This window comes from Onychomys torridus, chromosome 15 (assembly GCF_903995425.1).
Source record: "Onychomys torridus chromosome 15, mOncTor1.1, whole genome shotgun sequence".
Taxonomy (NCBI): domain Eukaryota; kingdom Metazoa; phylum Chordata; class Mammalia; order Rodentia; family Cricetidae; genus Onychomys; species Onychomys torridus.
In genome coordinates this window covers 70,414,810-70,436,290 of record NC_050457.1, presented here as the reverse complement: position 1 = coordinate 70,436,290, position 21,481 = coordinate 70,414,810, and the positions used below count along the sequence as shown (strand labels likewise).

Genomic DNA, 21,481 nt, shown 5'->3' with positions numbered 1-21,481 from the left:
TTCACCTCTCTCTGAAGGTGTGCAGGCACACGCAAGTGTCCAGGAGACAGGGCAATATTATAAATTACACCTGAGTGTTCTGTTTGTTTGTCTGGGAAGCACTTCATTTTTCTTAAAAATTGAGGTCTGACAAGGGATTCAATTCAGTGGAATCAACACATAACTGACGACAAAACCAAACCAAGATAAAGACAAATCAAAACAACTGTCATTCATCTGTGATGTCATGGAGGGAAACCTTATGTCTGGAGGAGACATGGTTTGATGTGTAGCCCCAGCATCCTATTGGTACATCTGTAGCCAGACCAACAGCCTCAACCTATACTCTGTGGGGCCCTTGGTGGCCACATTGGTTCCAGATGCTGCTAAATCATTAAGGGTCTTTGTAGCCTGGCCACAGCATTTGCCCGTCTGTGTTACTTGCTGGGATATATGCACACAAGATGTCCCAGCAGGAAACACAGGGTTAGACAGCAGCTGGGCAGAAAGACTTGTTTCAGTCTCACTGAGCCTCATGGGGGCCACCACTTTGTGAGCTATAGCAGCAACACTGGCCAACAAAGGAGCTGTGGCCTGCGGTAATGTTAGAGTCAGTCTTCCTATTTAGCCATCTTTTGAATAAAACCTTAGGCATTCTCCATTAGAATTTACTCTAACGATAGTATTCATCACTGCCCATAATATATAAGAGAAGAGCAGAATGTGACACAGGAAGCATTCTTGATTTGCACAGATTTGCTCCTGGGAAGGAAGGGGAAGTATCAAACATCTTACATCATAGGCCGAAGGGAAGACTTGCAGGGTTCTAATCCCCTGAGATGATTTGATCTCCTAAGAAGGGGATGTTCAAAGGAGAATGCCTATTGTCAGAGACATCATTCCAGACATATGGAAGCAGCAGGAGTCGGAGGAGAGTGCATGCCCATTGTGGAAGTACCTCAGACCATCAGAAGAAATGGGAAGGCAGTCTTCAAGTTCAGTTCTAGGTAGGTCTCTCTGAGCCAGAACACAGCTGGAACCACAGCCCCTTGCCTCCTAAGGCCTCATCCATTTTCAACTACACTACCTATTTTGGGGCCATCTCTTGGAAATCATTTCACCTGTTGCCCACATAATGGATACCTCCTTCTGAGGTTGTTCCCTAAGTTCTCATGGACATATATAAACAGGGCATACAGACTTTGGGAGAACTTGCTTATAATTACAAAATGGGGAAATGGAACCCTTTTCAGAAAGTCCTTTCTCACACATGCATTCTTATAAGGTGCTGCTTATATTTTCTTCTAGAATTCTTACTGTTTCAGGTTTCAAAGTGAGGTCTCTGATCCACTTGTAGCTAATTTTTGTGCAGGGTGATAGGTACGGGTCTGATTTTATTCTTCTACAAGTAGATTTCCAGGTATCCCAGCACCATTTGTTCAAGAGCCTGTCTTTTCTCTAGTGCATTTTGTCTGACCTCTTTGTCAAATATCAGATGGTTATCACTAAGAATATTCACGTTTGAGTCTTTTATTTTATCTCATTGGTCTACATGTCTGGTTGTGTAGCATATTTCTTTAATCACTACAGATATATATTGGAATCTGGAAATCCCTCCAGTGTTTTGTGTGTGTGTGTGTGTGTGTGTGTGTGTGTGTGTGTGGGTGTGCTCAGGATTGTGTTGGCTATTTGGTTTCTTTTATGGTTCCAATGAATTTGACAATTTTTTATTTTTGTAAAGAATTATGTCAGTACTTTGACTGAGATTGCATTGAATCTGGAAATTGCTTTTGGGAGGATGGTTATTTTCACAATATTAATTCTACTGATTCTTTCCATTTCTTAGTGTCTTTCTCCAGAGACATAAAGTTTTCATTGTAGAGGTCTTTCACCTCCTTGGTTAGGTTTATTCCAAGTTATGCTATTATCTTTAATGCTACAGTAACTATTTTCTTGTGTAATAAACTAGGTATGTATCAAAGTTAGGGCCAATGATTTAAACTATTCTTTAATGGATGTATAACATCTAAAGCAGTCTTTTAGTATACGTGCTTCAATTTATTGATATCTGTTTAATATAAAAAGATCTTGGGAGGCAGAAGGAAAACACCAAATACAAGGCTATAAAACATATTCACAGGCAGGCATGCACACACACACACACACACACATACACACACACACACACACATAATATATATATATATATATATATATATAAAATATATATGGAGAGAGAGAGATCCTTACATGTTTCTCTTGTAATGTCTAGTTTTTATAATTTATTTTTATTCACATAAACTGGTATTGTTATTTCTGTGGTCTGTATTTTTATTCTAACTGCCCCTAGGAAACCAATGTTAGTATTCTGACACTCTCCACTTGGCGCTGCCCTGCATCCTGATTTAAAAGCCTCATTTTGGGAAAAGGCCCCTCCCCTTCCTCTCTTCTGCCTTTCCTCCCATGAGGTGTTCACCCTTGACCCCTCTCTCTTCCTCTCTCTCTTTCTCTCTTTGCTCCCTCTTTCCTATCTTTCCCTTTGTCTCTTTATTATAATAAACCATTTCCTCACAGATGCAGTGACTGAGTTGTAAATGGCTGCCCACCATAATGCCTGCATAGCTTGGGTCACCCGCCAGCCCACAGCTATATCTGCCCAGCATGCCAGCATGTCTTCCTGCATGTGTGGGATATTCTCAGAGTCCTCTATGTGCAATATATCATAACACTGGTGTTAATGACTCTACAGAAGTCCTCCTGGTGCACTTTTCCTTCATGACGGCAGTCTGATACAAACTAGGAGACCTGAAACCTTCAACACTCACCTCATCCAACACCAGCACAATCGATAAGTCTCTCTTTTGGCCATTTTCCCACCACTGAGGAGTCACTCCTCTCTCATTTGTGGTGCCAGCGCCATGTGTCTTTCAGGCTTTTAAGCCTTTCAGTCCTCATCCCTGTGCAATGGCATATGGACACAGCCTGTGCCCACTCAATTCCATAGCCCCGAGCCTTTGTTATGACAGTGCATTGGCAATCTTGCACCATTTATTGGCCCTCGCTGACCCTCTGGGACACTGGAGATCAGTCTTCTGGGCCTTACACATCACCATGGGTAATGCGCCTATGGCCCTCCACACCCACCACTGCTGTGGATCCATGGCTTGGGTTCGTTCCTCTGCAACTGCTTGCACAGCCCAAGGGATCCCTCTCTCCCATCCAGCTGCACTGTTACTCTGTTTCCTGATCCCCTCCACAGCACTGCCTCCAAGCACCAATGCATCAACCATGCAAGTTTTCCAGAAAAAACTTTTCTCTTTCTTTCACAAAGTCTATTTCCTATGTGCAAATGGAAATGTATGATTGATGTGGCCATCTATATTTCTTTTTGACTGACTTTTAAATGCTTCAATTTATCTGCTTATTTGCTCAATTTTATTGTGTGTGGGGGGGAACCCACAGGAATGCATTGGTCAGGTGCCATATTTGATAGGGGTGATCACATAGTCAGGTCTTGCCATCTTAAATAAGAGCAATTACATGATCAAGGCCCCAATGTTAAATAAGGGCAGTCTCCTGGCCAAGCTGCCATCTTAAATAAAATCAAAACAGACAGGTCATATGGCCTCACCACCATCTTTACTAAAGGCAGTAAAAAGTCACTTCCTGACTCATTTGTGGGCAAGGGCAACATATTCCTATGCAGAAATAATTTGGCAAGAATAATGCTTAAGAGATTTTAAATCTTTTTTTTCTTTTTTTTTTTAAGGAGGGACAGTCTGTGATCTAAAGGACAGTTTGTTTAAAACAAAGCTGACAGGTGCTGAGGGAGAGATGAGGGGGAACAACTCTAACACAAAAGCAGACAGCAAGTACCTCAAGATAAAAACAGATGGCAGTGGAAGAAGCTATGTCTCACACATGTACAAACCGCAGACCTTGACTATTTACATCCAAACCTTACAAAATAGCATTTCAAGTCAGCACTTAAGCCAGTGTGATTAGTTTTTGTTACAAAACATTAAAGCTACAAATTTTAAATTGTACATTTTTTAAATTGTACATCAGCAACAGCATTTAAGATTTTTTTCTCCAAGTTGGTCTGAGTGCAGGATGGTGGAAGAGACCTCCTCCTAAACCCAAAGAACATGGATTCCAAAGATGATGAATGTAATTCTAATAAAAATACAAACACAGTGCTCAAAAGAAGGGTGAGGAGGGTGAGGGGTGTGTTTTGGGCAGGAACAATTTCTCCCAAATAAAGAACTGCAATCTTTAGAGGCCGCACAGTATGCTGGGAAGGACAGTGGCATAAGAACTGGACTCTGCTACACTCTGCTGGCATGACCTTGAGGAACAGGCTTTACCAGAGCCTCAGTTTCCTGGTCCATAGAACGGAGAAACACCCATATCTCTCAGAGCTGTCAAGTTTTGGTAGAACGGGGCTGTTCAGATTGCCCATGTCTTCTTCAAGTAAGCTTTGTTACTTCCTAGCTTTCCAGGTATCTGTCCACTTCACTTAAGCTGGTGAATTTACTAGCATGCAGCTGTCATAATATTCTGCTCTGAGCATCTGCAGGGGCTAGAGTAATGTCATCTCTCTCATTCCTGATATTAGATGGGGGTATTGAGTTTTACATGGTAAAATAAATTTTTGGCATCTGCCAGGGGCTACTCTACAGTGTCAAAGTCTCAAGACTCAATGCCTGAGGCTTCAGATTACCATTTCTATCTATCCACTAACCCAGCAACCTTCCATAACAGTATGTATGTTTAGAATAATCATTGGTAGATAAAGGAGTTTTTAAACATTTCATAGGCATTATCAAACGGCTTTTCCAAAAATCTGAAGAGTTCATATTCCCATCAGTTACAGGACAGGATTTTAGTAGAATCTTGGCAAGCAGTGGGTACTTTTGTTTTCTGTATCTTTCTGTGTTTGTTTTGTTTGTGTATTTGTTTTGACCAATTAGAAGAGCGATCAGGGAAGTTGTAGATCCTGAAAGGGGAGAAGGTAGCCATGAGTATGAACTGGGATGTGACTGGGGGAAATAACGGACTACTGGTTTTAAGTAGAATGTTGTACAAATTTGCATGTCATCCTTGCATATGGCTCCTGATAATCTTCTCAGTAGTGTTCCCATTACAGTATAGGTGCTGTCAAAGCTGTGAGCACTGAGTCTTTCTCTAGAAGTGATGCATCACAACAATGCTTTCTCTGATAACAAGAAGGCATGATGGAATGCTTTGCACCAGGAAATCAACTCTCATGTTCTCATTCTGATATGTAGCTTTGCTGTCTCGCTGGAATTCTCAAACAATAAACACATGCTATTAGTGAGGTGGAAAGAATGGGGCCTGCATTTCTCCTTCTCTCAGGTCTTTCCAAACATCTTTCAGTGTTGCTCCCATTTTTGTTCTGTTGAATTTTTACTAAGCTATTATTGATAGCAACAATAAAGAGGTAGTCTATGGTGTTTGTAATTCCAATGCAGAAAAAGAGTAATCTTTAAAAGTATAATGAAATCCCTTTTCCTTTCTCTGATCCCATCCAAAGGAATTAATATTTATTCCAGAATAATAGTAATAAGAGAAATCAGATGGAATTCATCTTCTGTCTCTCATAGGCAGTGGAAAAGTCATTATCCAAACCCTGGCCAGTGGAGGCAAGTTCCATCTCTTTCATCTTGTCCTCAGTGAGTTCACCATCAGCAGTGACCATTCATCAACTTCATCTTGCCCTTAGTGACCTTCACACTTGTCATTTGTACATGCTTTGTCTGAGACCTGAATGTCTCCATGCAACAGAGACAGGAAAACGTAAACTTTTAAAATTCAGACTAGTAGACATAGGACATTTTCATATAAATTCATCCAATGGATTTTGGAGAGATGACTCTCAACCTCTAAAGTACTGTGCCTTAAAATTTTTAAAAGATTTGTTTTATTTTATGTGTATGAGTATTTTGCCTGAATGAATGTCTTTGCACCACATGTGTACTTGTGGTGAAAATATGTAACTTAGGAAAAGGTGTTGAGAATCCTGAATCACCACATTAGTGTTGGGAACTGAACCTGGATTCTTTGAAATAGCAACAAATTCTTTTACCACTAAGCCAACTCTCCAGCTCCAATTGTCATGAATTTTTAAAGGAGATCTTCTAGATTATTTATAAGCTAAATTCTGTAATTGCCTATACTGAAGATGGTATCCAATGGGGCAAAATTCACTTATTACTTCATTCTCTATTTTATTGCCTGCTTCACTAATAATAATTTATATCTTTTTAACTAACATATGAGAACACTGTACATTTTATGGGGTATAGTGCCTGAATACAATTTTCATATATGCACATAATGGTCAAATCGGGTTAAAGGACATTTTCAGTTTTTTCTCATATGCTTTAATATTTGTATGCTTAGAATCAAGTTCTTCCTAAAATACATAATGTTGTCAATCTTAGATGCTTCAAGATATTGCAGAATATCAGATCTTATCTGATATAACAACTGCATTCTATAGATGTTATTGGATCTACCTATACTTCTAATTCTATCTTCCTTCCCCCAGGCATCATTATTGTACTCTTTTTTGAGATCAAGTTTTATTGAATTTACAGATGATTAACAATATACAGAATTTGTCTTTGGGGCCCTGGCTTACTCCACTTAATGTCTCCTAGTTACATTCATATTGTCACAAAAGAAAAGATTTCATTCTTTTTATAGCTGAATAATATTCCATTTTCCATTTTCCATATTTTCTTTATCTGCTCATCTGCCACCAGATATCCCAACTGATGTCATGCCTTGCTCTTGTGAACAGTGTGGCAGTAAGCAGGGATTTAGTTACCTCTTGGATAAGCTGACTGACTTTTCTTCACCTTTATGCAAAGAATGGAGATTGCTGGTGAGGTCATAACTCTTTTTCACCTCCTTAAGAAACATCCATAATCTTTCTTGCTATGGAATTTAAATTTCCACCAACAGTATATCAGGTGAATGGGTTTCTTTTTAATGACTGTTATTTACATGTATATTTTCTAACAATGTTTATTTCTACTATTTGTTCATTTTTAATCAGATTGTTCATCTTGTTGTCGTTGTTGAGGTTATTTTATATTCTAGTACACACTCAATGTGGGTCCCTTGCCAGACTAATACTTTCCTTTTCCCCTAGTCTGCCAGGTGTTGCTCCAACCTTTCAGTTGTCTCAGTTTCTTTCATCCTCTCTGATGGCTGTGTAAATGCTTCATAGTTTGATTTAGCTCATTTATCTGTTTGTTTGTCTATAGCCATAATGCAAAGTGTTTCCTCCATGTTTTCCTCTAAAGTTGCATTCTTTTAGACTTTGCATGTAGATCTTTGAATAACTTTGAGTTTGTATAACAGGGAAGAAGAGATTGGGGGATCTGGTTTCATTTTTGTGCTTTTGGATATGCCGTTTTCCCAGTGACGCTAACTGAAGATTGATCACTGCACCATACAAATGAGGCATATCCTATTGCCAGAGTACTTCCCATGGATTCTCAAAGTTCACAAGCCATTAGTTCTCACCACCCAGCCCTACACCCTCCGTTACTGCAAAGTATGTTTGCCTCAGGGACTCAGTGGCTAGCACCAAGTCTTGTTTTCACTAACAATGAGAAATGTGGGTCATTAGCTTTATATTAATAGCATGGATTCTTTCTTCTGTGATAGAAAATCAAAGTTCCACACCACTGATAAAACCCAGGTGACATGGCTTCACAGGATCCATCTTCTTACAAAGGTGTTGACAATCTAAGCAGGGTTAACTAAAATCCTTGTAAGAATGAGAACTCTTGGCCTCCTACCTGCACTGCCACGTGCAGCATTTATTCACATCAGACAAAGCCTCCAACCCATCACACCAAAGCACTCATGGAGATTTAGAGTCACATGGCATATTGCTGCCAGAAACGAGATCACTGACCACACTGGCAGCACTCATCAGGCCTCTTCCCCCTACAGGGTCCTTTGCAAGGGAGGGGAGACACAACAGATTAAAAAGCCACATGCAGGGGCTTCAAAGATGGATCTGTAGTTAAGAGCACTAGTTGTTCTTACAAAGGACTCTGGTTTAATTCCCAAGATCCACTTGGCATCTCACAACTGTGTGTAACTGCAGTTGAAGAAGAAATGCCTTTTCCTGGCCTCTTTGGTCACCAGGAAAGCAAGTGGTGCACTTAATTAGGGTTTCTATGCTGTAATAAAAACACCACGACCAAAATCAAGGTGGGGAGGAATGGGTTTGTTTGACTTAAACTTCTACATCATAGTCCATCATTGAAGGAAGTCAGGACAGAGATTCAAGCAGGGCAGGAACCTCGAGGCAGGAACTGATGCAGAGGCCATGGACGGGGGGCTGCTTACTGGCTTGTTCTTCCATGGCTTGCTCAACCTGCTTTCTTATAGAACCCAGGACCACCTGTCTAAGGGTTGCTCCACCCACAGTGTGCTGGACCCTCCCACATCAATCACTAATTAAGAAAATGTCCTAGAGGTTTGCCGACAGCCTGACCTTATGGAGGCATTTGATCAGTTGATGCTCCTCCTCTCCAGTGACTCCAGCTTGTGTCAGTTGACATAAAACCAGCCAGCACATGCACAGACACACATACAAGCAAAACAACTACTCACGTTTTTTTTTAAGTTGAAAACAATTATAAGAACAGTATGCAGTGAACACTGATGTGTTATAAAGGTGCAATTTGATAACAAAATGAAATAACAAATGGAAAGATCATTAAGCACTGGCATTACCTTGCCCAGTGTGTCCCTTAGACACAATGAGAGCTGATTAGTAAAAGGGGGAATGGATGCTAAAAGTAACTCAATTTAAATATTCACTGTAAGAGCCTGTTATGTCCTCTGTAGCCAGAATGGAATCTAATAATAAAACATAGGACAATTCCACCACTAAGATTTTGAATGACATCTCTCAAGAAAAGAATTACTTCTGGGACCTTCTGTCACATTTGAGATTACTTCTGAAGGATCAAACTTCAAATACAATGTTATCAAGAGCTCTCTAACAGAAGCCAGTTCCCTAATTATGTCTTCTAATTTTAATCAAGGCACACTTCTCTTCTATAGTGACTCCTGGATGAGAGGTCAGTGTGGTAGTAACCACAAATACATACTTCATGCTTTGCATTTACTCCACCTGAATGAGAAATGAACACCTTCAAAACAAAACTTATCATGGCCTAGGAAGAATTTTTGCTTTTCTTTCCAAAACCTGGGCTTTTCTATCCCAGTAAGTGGTCTACCATTTACTGGTTTAAATAAAAAATTGATATTCTGAGTGGACCCTGCAAGTGGTCACAGCAGGAAGAAAAGTGAACAGTAAAGAAATGAGAATAGAAACTGGGTTGAGATTGACTTTGTCAACCTGGACCAAGACCTCAATGAGTCTGATGCCAGGCAGATCATTGTCAGCATATTTAAAACTCAGTACAATTTGGGGGCAAAAAAGTTTCCTGGTATATAAAGAAGCATAATTACTCAAAATTCAACTCAGAGTTCATGTCATTTCGGTTCTAGACATAGGCTACCTGTATTAGCTTAAGGGCCTAAGGAAGAATTTAGTCTGATATTGGTCATACAGAGATTATAGAGGTCATTTGGGCAACCTCAGATCCTAGTTGCAAGAGCTTAGGGGAGCCTCCAGACATACAGAAAATGTAAGGGTCATTTAGACTATTGGGTATCTCTGGTCCTGGTTGTGGGAGCTTGCGGACACCCTGACTGTAAGGGTCCTTCAGATTATTAGGTATCTAGGGTCCTGGTTGTAGGAGCTTGACATGACTTGACCCAGCAGGTAATGTGGATGACAAGGCTATTGATCACTTCCAATTCCCAGCATTCTGTATGGAAGAACAAGCTTTTTATTTACATCTTTCCCATTGGAAGGACAAATCTGCATGCTTAACATTTCTGGTTTCTATGGAGATCTGTAGATGCAAAGACCTCCATTGTGCTCCCAACAATATTCCATGCCTTATTTTTCCATCTGGATACTCAGCCAGAGTAATACAAACTCAATCTCTAAAAATGTCAACACTCACTTTGTTATCCACCAAGATACACATCCATCTACCATACATAGTGGACTGTGACAAGACTTCTCCTAGGTCATCATGCTTCCCCCTCCTTCTACTTTATAGATCATTGTTCCAGGGCTAACCATGACAATTTAAATAGCAAATTAAAAATGCCAACAAATCCTGTCCAACACCTTCTCCAAGCATTTCCCAAAATCACAGTAAACATGTAACTTTCATGTCCTGGCTGACAAAGTCCTCCATAAAGTGATTGCTTTTTATGGTCTAATTCAGGTGATTGCCTCTTCCTTCTCTACAAGCTGATCTCATACTGCCTTTTATTCATGCTCTACCACACAAATCCAGGTATCACACATCTCATGTTTATTGTAATTGTTATGACTGTCTAATGCATCCTGAGAGCCAGGAGTCCATCAGTGTCATTCAACGCTACATCCCAATGTGTACAGCAGACTCTTACTGAGTGTGCTCAAAAAACATCTGTTTGGGAAGGAGGGAGAATAAAGGTTATGTCTCACGATGAGTTTGCCTATAATTTTCAAGAGAAGTGGTTAGTGGTTTACAGCAATAAGAGAAACCTGATTTCCAACCAGACATTAATTGGGATGCCTGCAAGTCCCTGGTGACCCCCATGTCCAGGAAGAGATGGGTCAGAACACCATTTGTTTACACAGATGTTTGTGCATGTGGGATTTTTATGTGAAATCAACCACCAATCATATGTCTTCTGCAAGATAATTATGCAGTAAGGGTGAGGTCCAACCCTCAAAATATTTGCAAGCTCCAAGAAATAAAACTAAAATTCTGTTTGTATAAATCTATAGCTGGCTTATTTAGCAATAACATTTACAATAGCTGAGTTTAATAGTTTAGAGTGGTTTTATTTTCATAATATTTTCCCAAGGGCATTCTGTTGAGAATTTTTAGAAGTAAAGGCAGTGAAATACATGCTGGATTAATAAATTAAATAATATTTACTAGGCTCAGCCATCTTGGTAACCTTGGCATAACCTTGGCACGTTTCTTGACATCTACACAGCTTTTCCCAGTCATCTCTGAACTGAGGATAACATTAATTAGGTTTAGTGACACAGGACTGTTGAGTAGACAAATATATGTGACAAGTCTATCAATGCTAAGGATGCTGGGAGAACTCAAATGCTTCCAGCCATTATGATGATTAAATTATCAGCATTCCACTGTTTCAGAGTATGAAATTTTAAAATACTTTGAGTTTGGATTGTTGTTACTATTAATACACCTAAATTTAATTTATCCAAGTATACATGTGTACATACATGCTTATGTGTTGGGGCACACATGTGGTGGTCAGAAGACAACATTCAGAAATCATTTCTCTCTTTCTACCAGGGGAAAGAACTCAGACCATCATCAGGCTCAGTAGCACATGTCTACCCATTAAGTCGGATCTCCATCTTGTCATTGCTACAGTTTAAGGAGTCCTTTAACAGCTTCTACTCATGAGCCTTTTCAATCCTTTCTTCTTATCATAACATGGTGACTGCAGGAAGGTGAAGATGATAAGGAGTTCCCAGACTTCATACTTTCTTATACAAGGGAGATGTGCACAGGCCTCAGAAAAGAAAATACTGCCCCCAGATCAATGATACCTTCACAAATCATATGTATCTCATTGGAAATGTTAGCTTGATATGTATCTGACCATTTAGGACTTACTCCAGAAAACAATGCACTGTGAATAATCTACCATAAGGATTAAATTCACCTAAGACTCCCTGTGAGGATACACACAGACACTTACATTATGATTGCAGGATAACTCAATTTTTATTGTCAGTACTATTAAGGTATTCTAAAACACACTTTTAAGACTTTATTGATATCTTTTAAACCTGAATTATAGCATAATATTAAAAGAATGTAATATAATACATAAAATATAAAGTTACTGGATGAAAGAAATTTATTAAAACACTATAGTGGCAGAGGGATATTTTATTGTCTCAAATTGGTTTTAAATGGAAGGAATTCTGAGAAAATACAGAACAGTGCTGGCTATTTGGGCTTGAAAAAAAGAAGAATTTAACAGGCAGCAGGCATGGTGCTATATGACTGCAATCCCAGCACCAGGAAGCTGAGGCAAGAAGACTACAGCAAGATCAAAGCCAGTCTGAATAACAGAGTGAGCTCCAGGCCAGCTTGGGCTAGGTAGCAAGCCCCACCTTGCCCTGCCTCACACCCCCCAAATAAATAGATGTGTCCTCTTGAATACATGCTAGTGTCATGGCAACGTCTCAGGTGAGCACTAATAAAGGAAATATGTGCCTTTCTATGTCTCACTGATGCTCCTTATTATCTAGTGGATGCTAGACTGGCAGATACATCCCATCTGTATCTCACTGCTATGGCCACATTTGGCAACGTGGCCAAGTAATATGTTCAGGAATGGCTGATAAGAAAGGAGAGTGGCTATATAAATGCTATGTATACATGTATACACATATGTGCATGTACAAATGTATACAAGTCAGAAAATATCACTTATTAAATAGGTACTATATAGCACTTATTGTTCTACAGCCATTTATTAAATAATATGCCAAGAGTTCAGAACTGAACTACCTAGCTGAGATTTACTCCCCAGGTTTAGGCATTGATTTATGTAGGCATCACAGTGGGCTTGCTATCTCTATACATTGTCCATTTGCATATATACATCTATATAGTTAAAATAATAAATATCTACACCTATAAATACAGCTGTTTTAGCTATTTATCTATCCATTGATCTATCTATTAATAACTACCATCTATCCAACTGACCCCAGACAGTGTTTGCTTCTGAACAGCACGTTCTCAGCCTTCACATCAGTGTTGTTCTCTGGACATGTACATCCAGATAACCGTGTTACAGAAAAATCAACTTCAGAGTTCTGAGCTTGGCTCACCCTGTGACCTGGCAGTCATGCCATGCTGTGCTATTTTTATGTTTAACACAGTAGACTCCTTGAAGATGACACTGATAAAACTCTGCTGTGACACTGATGGTAGTCTGAGCCCTCGATCTATGAAATGTTAAACACCAGGAAAGAACTGCCATCTGACCCTACAGCGCAGGGCAGGACAACTCTGGGCTGTGTCCGAGTATCTCTTACACCTCACCTACATTTCATTCCCTTCCAAAATGAATAGCCAACCTATACACAGTGGTCTAAGATGAAATCCCAGCACTAGGGAGGCTGGAGCGGGGAGATGATGAGTTTGAGGGCAGCCCAGAATAGAGAAAAACACTGTTACTCAAAAACAAAACAAAATAACATTCATTAAAATAAGCAAGACAAATACTTTGGAAGAATGGGAAGGCATCTTAGCTTTTATATGGCTGAGAATGGTAGTCACTCATGCTGGAAAAGAGCAAAGGCCATTCACAAAGGCACTAAAGAGTTCAACAACGTGGGGACAAGCCTGAGATGCCTACAGCAAACTTAACTAATTTTTTATTGTAACATCATATAATAAAGATATCACACGAATGGTATTACACTTAGGAGTCTAAGGGAACACATTTTATTACACTTCTAATCATTAGATAAGATGAGCTTATAAAATTTCATCTGGGAAACTTTATTAAATAACACACATGAAACAGTTCAGTACCTGCTGCACGCCAGAGTGCTCAGTACTGAGGAGATGAAAACAGTAACCAAGCCAGGGGTGAGTAGTCCAAAAAGAATGAATCAGGTATATACACAAAATACGACAAGAGCTACAACTTGAAATCCCTTTTGTATAAAATTGCAAAAGGAGCATGATACAGATGGGGTACAACTTAATTCATCTGGGCATGAAGAGAGAGGAAAAGCCCATGGAGGTTAGGGTGCTGAGAGCTAAGGATTGGTGAACAGGCAAATTTCCATCTGCTAGATAATGGAGGGGTAAATGTGGCAACTGTTTGGGATTCAGGAAGAGCCTGTTCTTCCTCTTTCACACAAGCTGACAGATGTCTAACTGTGCATGACCAAATTAGAAACAAGGCTGTATCCATTCAGGTTGGAATTCCCCCCTCCAAAATGCAACACTCTTCCATTTATCAGTGAATCAATCCATACATTAAATTAATAATTATTAACAGCCAATTATGTTTTGAGGAGGTCATTCTCACCCATCAAAGGATGGAACAATATAAAAATACAAAAAAACCCTTCCTTAGTGGAGCTTATACTAGAAAAAGACCAGAGTGTTGACAAACTTATAGAACAGTATATTGAATAAATCAGAGATGGCTAAAGAGTTTAAGGCAGAAAAGGAAAATAGTGAGATTGTTTTAAATTAGTAACTTGGTTAGGAGTAGCACAAGAAATCATGACTAGGAAAACCTGAAATAGGAGATGTCACAGCAGCCATGTTGATGTTCAGATACCAGATATGCCACAGCCTATTGGCACTTGGTATCTGGTACATCATTCTGTTAATGTTACACCTTCACTCTGTCAATGACATTTGTAAAGAGCCAGTCAACATATCACATTAGAGAAAGAAAATCAGATGGAACCAGTGATGGAGAGAAGGGTAAGGAAGTGGATGATGAAGGAGGAGGAGCTTTAGAGGCAGTGAAGGTGTTTTCACCTGAATGAAATGGAACCACTGAAGGATGCTGAGCAGGGCACTGGAGAGACACCCAGGAAGCAAGAGGAGGTGGAGAGACCATCGAGAGGGTGGAAATCTAGCAAGAGAGGTGAGGAGACCAGGAGGCACAGAGGAAGAGGAGGGGGAGATCATTAGGAGTCTACTTGGGTCATTAAGAAAAAGATGCTCGGAGGAGAGAAGAGAATGTAGCAACAAAAGTGCTGAAAAGTGGTAGATTTTGGATTGAGGGGGGTTAGTGATGATATTTATTGATAGCTTGAATGTAGTATGGGATGCAAAGGGCAGAACCAAGCAGTATTTCACACCTAGAGCCTTTGCAACCAGAAGAATGCACTTGCCTTTAGTGTAGTGAAGAACACACAGAACGTGAGAAGAAGAAAAAGAATTCAGGCTTGGCATGCTCCACAAAAGCATAATTTGTTATCTAATCTCTGAGACCAAATAGGCAGCAACATGGACTAAAGCAACTAAAGCAACTAGACTCCGTGGGAGGCTGAAGGCATGGGAGCCGTAGCTCCAGTTACTGAAGCACATAAGACTCACATGGCTGGGTGGCAGAGAGCTGAGGCTGGGATGAAACGAGCCGAGATGAGAGGTGAAGACCACGTTGTTCACGGATGTTTGGAGAGGGGGTGAGTGGTGCGGCCACTGATAAGATTCACTTGCTCCAGTAAGTGATCTCACACCCATGCTCAAGCAAGAAACTCTAATAGAACTCAGTGGGCCATACATAAAATAAGGCAGGAAAAGAGGAGGGGGGACTGACTGGGAAGGATTTTAGTGGGAGAGGGAAGGAGATGAGCAAGGGGAAAGAAGAGCAGAGCGACCAGATTTCACTCTACTCATGTATGAAACCGCCAACTAATATATATGATTCTTAAACAGATGGAGAAAATACTTCAAGGGGGGATCAAGAGCACAAATACTGCTGACTACTACGTGTGAAGCCAACTGAATCTCGAGGGCCAAATTTAGCAGTTGTGGCAGTTGGGTCCTCCTGACAAGGCAGTGCGAGCAGATGATCAAGTGGGCTCTAGAGGAACTGGAGAAAAGGCATGTCGCAGAAACACACACAGCACACATTAAGGAGTTTTGCCTGCACATACATGGGTTATACGTGAGGTAGCGGTGCAAGGGTAAGAACTACACAAAACTAGGGTTCACAGGTCAATGATTAAGGTTGGGGATGTTTCTACTTTTATTAAAATGATAACAGGAGATGGATAATAAAACCTGATGACCACCCCCCCAAAAGAGGGAAGAACAGAAGAATGAAAGGAGCAAATGAACTAACAGCTAAGTCATGCTCAGGTCATGGCCTCAACCACAATAAACCAGAGTAGGCACCAAGTGGGCTGTTCTGAACGCACAACTTGTTGCATGCCTGTCTTTTCATTATGCCTGTAGCAGGGAAACCTCCTGCATAGAAAGCAGAAGCAACGGACCTCACAAGGAATATGGTCTCTGTGCAAAGAACAGAGTAGCCACCCAAAATATGTGGACTTGAAAAAAACAAAAAACAAAATGTCTAAGAATCTGAGGCATGTCCAATGCTTTAGGTCTGACCAGTTAATTCCTCAGCAAAGAAATGTAAGTGCTAAATATCCCTGGACAGTGTTATAGAAAGCACAGTGATGTTTACTTCCCAGAATTGCCCAACCATCTTCCCAACTGTTGCTTTTTCTGCATTAGCTTCCCCAGCATGATCTTTGCCCAGGCTCTAAGCAACAGTAAATGAGGTAAAATGACATCCCTTTGTGGCCTGATTGACAGAGACACAAACACACAAAAGCCACATGAAAGTGGCGGATAAGCATGAGCTGTTTAAGACAGCACCCCTGCAGCAGAGAGGCCTCTCTCATTGTCTGATGTGGAAACAATGCAGGAAACCCCTCAGGGCCATCAAACTCAAACACCCAAACATAGGCACTTATCCCTTTGGTCATGTTCTTTCAAAGGATCCTACACATAGTTCAACTGAGGAGGCAGTGCCTTTCTGGCACATGGAAATCTACAAATCCCAGCAATTAACCCACACACACATCTGCCTCACTAATAGGTATCTGAGAATAAACAACACACACACACACACACACACACACACACATCACTTCCTGCTTGCCTTGCATCACGGAAGGAAAATGGATTGTGGACTTCACCACACATCTGTGACAATTCACAAATGTTAAAGCAGCCGTAAAGCTGGTGACCACCAAGCTGAGAGCATGTTTGGCAGGTGCTCCTCGCATAAACAAAAGAGGAAGGAGGCCACAAGCCCAAACAGAAGAGACTGGAATAGGAGGCCAGGCTCACAGGTGCCAGGATAGGAATTCTGGTCACTCTAACGTGAATAATGAGAGCAGACAACCCTCCCGCTAGTGAACTTTGGTAGCATAGAGTGGAATGCATGTGATTAACAGATGTGTCTGCACAGGCCTCTCTGGATCACATCCCAGAGATTTTCCACTGGACAGACAGACAAAAGGACAGGCATAATAAGGAGTGACATTATTCAGAATGGCAGGCTAAATCTTTACCCCGAAATGGGATCATTCAGCATGTGTAAGCAAGAAATGTACCCTGTCCCAACAATGCACATGCAAATACCATGAAGTAAAACCCCAGCTGGGAAAGGGCATCAAAAGAAAGATTTTCTGCAGTTCAGCAAATCACTTCCAGTATTTACTCTCTTTGTCAGAGCTACCTCAGGAATAAGCAAGTGATCACCTATGTCACTGCTACTACACCTGCACCCTTTGAATTTCCTTAGTCTTACATCCAAGAAACAGCAGAAGAGGTAAAAATGCAAGTTGTAGTCCACTCAGCGATTCAGCCTCCCGGAGGCGGCACTAAGGTAGATGACCCAATCATCACAAGTGCGCCATTGGTTAACGTCATAGCTTCATGTCTGAGTTTCACAGCCTGGTCTTAGTGTATATAGCACACAAACACTGAGAGGAAGTCACACAGAAGACAGAGACAAGAAGCAAAACTGCTATGATGGCTTAATCATGATTGAAATACATATGTGCGTGTATGGAAATAACATAGTGACGTATCATGTATCATTAAAGTATGCTAACAAAAATCCAAAACTGATGGGCCAGCTTAAGGGATTACATATTGATGTATATGTATAAATATTTATTGTATGCTTTGATTTATTGTTTTTAAAATGATAGATAAGGATTGCAGAATACCCCAAAGTGCAGAGGTTATTCTTTTCTGAACAAAGAGGAATTAGAAAATACTGAAGAAATTTCTGCAGTCTGACTGTAATGCGGGCCTCCACCTTAAGATGAAGGAAAGCAATTGATTCCTTCCTACTTGGACAAATCTTTATGTGTTCACATATCCTTTTGACACTAAAATTGGAGATTGATTTTGTTAGTAAAGAAGAGAGAGTCTAGAGAGATAGCTGAGCAGTTAAGAGCTCATGAGGAGGACTCTAGTTTAGTTCCCAGCACCCATGCTGTGCAGCCCACAACCACATGTAACTCCATCTCCAGGAGGGGCCAACATCTTTGGCCTCTGCAGCCACCTATACTGACACACATTGCAGAACCTTACACACAGACCCCACACACATACACATAGCTTAAAATAATACAATAAACTCTTAAAAACAAGACAAGTGGGATAAGATTAGGAGAACTTGAAAAGACTCATCTATTTTAATTAACTTCCTCTTCAGTCAAAACATGAAAATCTTTGTGTTTTTCAGAAAAAAGAAAAGTAAAACTAAACTTCACATTTCTAAGCATTGGCTAAAGTAATTATAAAGAAAAATTGATACCATTAAAATAAACTTTAAGTTTAAAATGATAAAGTTAATGAGCAAGAAAACATAGGGAAAAAACATTAGTGTATGATATTTTAAAAGTTAAGCAATAAAAAAGAAAGTAGCAAACAGTGACAATGAGTTAATATCCTTAAAAGTTTAGTTATAAAAATTCCTCACAAAACATTGGAGCTTACTAACTAGACATATCCAAGAGCATCCTCACACATGCTTGTTTCCTGCCTTCATCCTAGTGGAGCTGCTTAATTAGCACTTAAATAACACCACCAACAACAAAAAAGAAACAATAAAATATCCGAAAAGAAAAGAATGAGTGCCATCATACTAAAACAATTATTAAAGATGCTACTCAGCAGGAGTGATGTTTGTATCAAAACAAGCTCTCTAGCATATTGTTCATGAAGTATAATTATCTGTTAACACTTTTAAAAGCCAACTGACAGTCTTACTGAGACCCTTATTTTGAAATACTAAATCAGCTACAATTAGTCTGTCCTAATGAATCAACCCTCAATTAAATGAAGGCTTTATGTTGGTTGCCAGTGCTCACATAGCACTGCGTATGCACCAAATATCTATGCTTCACAAATACAACGATGATGCAGCCTGCAAATATTGCAGCAAATGCAATCCAGGTATGTAAGATATGGACCACCAGCCCCCTCCCTGCTCACTATAGTAGAAACTTATTTAACCAAAGGGAAGCATCAAATTATATAACAGTCTTCCCTTGAAAGATTATTATAGACACATTAAAATTAGGTTTATTAACAATTTGTCATACTACAAAGCATGCATATTACAATGAGTGAAAATTTTCAATCAATACTGTATATCTGTGTTACTTTAACTCTACAGATTGTTCATAGAAAGCCTACTAAAGGAGATCACATTTAATACTAGCAGTAGTTAACTTTCATGCGGGCATTATAGGAATTTGGCCCTTTTACACATAGATCCCATTGTCATTATTCACTACATTAAACTAATTTGTTCAATTTAATTGAAAATATCTGTAAAATACAAATTCCTTAGGGGTCCCACAAGATGGATCAGTGGATAAAGTCACTTCCTACCAAGGTTCACAATCTATTCTTAATTTCCAGGACCCACATGGTAGAGAGAGGGAAAACTGATTCCTACAAGTTGTCTTCTGACCTCTGCATAGGCACTATGTCATACAGACACACAAATACACACAGACACACACACACACACACACACACACACACACAGACACACACACACACACAGACACACACACACACACACACAGAGACACAGACACACACACACACAGAGACACAGACACACACACACACACACACACACACACACGATAAATATTATAAAAATATTTTTAAGAATACAAACTCAACTGTAGAGACAACATATTCAAAGTATAGTTATGTATAGTCCAATAGACTTTACTAGAAACATGAACTGAGTATAGAGATGATATGAGTATAGAGATTATATGAGTATAAACACATTTTTAAGATAAATATAATTAAACTAATTTGCATATTGCAATTTACTTTTCCCAGTTAATAAGATGTCATAGACAGGTATTTTATTTCTATAGTCAGAATTTCAGTTTTTAACCACTGTTACTCAAGTGAAAAGCACATTTCCACATGCATGAGTAAGAATCCAGGACTGAGTGGCTCCTTGGCAAAGGTATGTATATAAACTGTTATATCAGGGTTGAAGAATGAGTGAATTAATGAATGGAAAAACACAAAACATGACTTAAACCCCTGCAAGAAGCAGAGTAGCTGGGATTAGAGTCACACACTGCAGACAAATCTACCTTAGGAGATTAAAGTACCCTTTCACAAGAAAACTCGTCCTTTTAAATTATTCCTTTAGTTTTTGAGAGTGTACCATGGCACCTCTTTGCTTCCCTTCGCTCTCTCCAAGCCCTCCTGTGTCCCCTTCCTTGTTCTCTTTCAAAGTCAAGGCTTCTTTCTTCATCTATTGTCATTACATGCAAATATACGTGTATCCCAAAGGTACAAACAAAACCTGCTCAGTTTGTATAGTCTGACTTACCTGTATGTGTAAATACTTAAGGGAAAAAAATCAAACTAAAAACAAAAACACAAACAAACAAAACCACCTCTCTGGATGCATGTGTAGTATTGCCAAATTATTTCTTGTTTTAGAAGATCTGACACTTGTAGACACCTGTCTTTGTTCTTAATATAAGAAGTGCAGTTGATATCTCAGTGTAACTACCTGACAGCCAAAAACAACTGTGCACTACTCGTCCTACATGTATGTGCAGCAGTGAGAACAGAGCACAGAGATGAACTGGCATGAACATGGTTAATTACGAAATGGTATGGAACTTCCTGTGTAAATGAGTTACACATGCCAGATGTGCAACACAGCATGCTAAGTGAGTAATGCTTTCTCAGGTCTTACTTTGAGCAGAGCTATCATTAATGTACCAAAATTCAGTCTAACACTTTTGGGATATGTAGACTATGTCAAGTGATGGAGCCCCGGATGCCTATATTCCCAGGTTTTGCAGGCACAGCAGGGACTTCATTAAAATTTGTGATAAAATTCTATCCACCCAAGCTAAATTTTGTTCAGGGACTTGATGGATACTGATATGTTCTCATCCTCTCTGTGATGAGATCTTTAAGCACTCCAGACAACACATAGATCAAAGCTCAGCAAACTAGAGCCTTGGGGAACACATCCAGCCTCCCTCCTGCCCTTGGAAATAAAGAGTTACTGGAACACAGCCAGACTCATTCCTTTACTCATTGCCTGTGGCTACTGTCACATTGCAATTGCAGAGATGAGATGACATAGCTGAGAATCTAAGACCTGTGGGTACTAACATGCTTCTCCCTATCTCTTCAAAAGAGGCTTGTCAATTTCTGATTTTGAATTATGCTTGAAAAAATCAATTCCTCGATACTTATTTTCCACTTTCCTTTAAGAGTCCTGGTATTTCCAGAAC

General features: G+C 39.8%; 1 protein-coding gene and 1 non-coding gene across 2 annotated transcripts in view; both read right to left on the bottom strand.

Moving 5' to 3' along the window:
* Sema5a (semaphorin 5A) overlaps window positions 1-21,481 on the bottom strand; it is a 472,079-nt gene that overhangs the window by 331,685 nt on the left and 118,913 nt on the right.
* Window positions 5,046-5,155, bottom strand: LOC118596614. The gene has a single exon (XR_004946722.1). It is a non-coding gene; the product is annotated as a U6 spliceosomal RNA (small nuclear RNA).